The following is a 1,159-nucleotide window of genomic DNA, read 5'->3' on the forward strand; positions in this document are numbered from 1 at the left end:
TATTTATTTATTTGGCTATTCCAGCTTCCCCATGACCCTGAATTGGATTAAGCGGTTAGGAAAATGAATGAATGGATGAAAATAGAAACTTGTAATAAAGCTCTTTAGAATAAAAATAATTGATAACACTCTTCTAATGTTTAATTTGAAATATGACATATGACAAGTATGTGCAGCCCTACTTTAATTTGTAATTAAATGTTGTCCTACAAAGCTTATTCTTTATTGCTTATAGCAGTAAATAAGGATGAAGCAAAAAAACTTGTAAATTCTCTGAGAGCATCTCACAACTAAACTGGTGTCACCTGGCAACAAGGTAATGGGATCACTGGTTACACAGTAAAAATGGTGTATGAAAAGCTAAGCCTTTAAAAAGTAAATAATTCACCACTCTACAAGATGTAAGCAGGAACGTTTCATTAACTGGGGAAAAAAAATAATGCTATTGTACGTGATATAACTAGAAGTGAATTAGTCTGAAGTCAAACTTTTCCAGGAAAAAAAAGCTATTCTTTTTTTTTTTAAGTTATTCATTTTCGCCTCCTGAGATCTGCAACAATATCTCTGAAGACAGTTTTTGCTTGTTTACAGTTCTTTGTTCAAACATAACCTTATATACTTCCTTTAATATTACTCATCAGACAGATTTTATATTTGACTTATCAGTTTATGTTCTGTATTTTTTGTTCAATTGTGTAATACAAAAAGACTGCTTACTAAGCAGTTCTTGTTAACCGAGGAAGCTGCTGATTGGTCCATATTATTCGGCTTCTTTTTCATTGGTTAACCGCACCGATACACCTGCTGCACCTGTCGCGCGACCTGAAGAAAGTTTTGCAGCACGTTGAGAAGTTCAAGTGGGCCGGCCCATTGTGAGGGGGGGGGGGGGGGTGTGGGGAAGGCAGGGAAGCCGAGTCCGGTACATTCAGGAAGGAAAATAAAAGCCGTCAGACTAGTCTCCACCTTTCTGAGGTGAGGAGTGGAGCACTCCAGGAAAAACCATCCTCCCGAAACGCTCAAAGAAAACTTTGCAACTTTGTTTCTGTTGTTCAGAGGAATAATAATTAGGCTACACAAAAAGGAACCACTACGCCTAGAGAGGTGTTTTCGCTACTTTAACCTTTTTGAAAAAAATAAAATAAAATAAATAAATTAAAAA

The sequence above is a fragment of the Telmatherina bonti genome (assembly GCF_933228915.1).
Source record: "Telmatherina bonti genome assembly, chromosome: 23".
Taxonomy (NCBI): Eukaryota; Metazoa; Chordata; class Actinopteri; order Atheriniformes; family Telmatherinidae; genus Telmatherina; species Telmatherina bonti.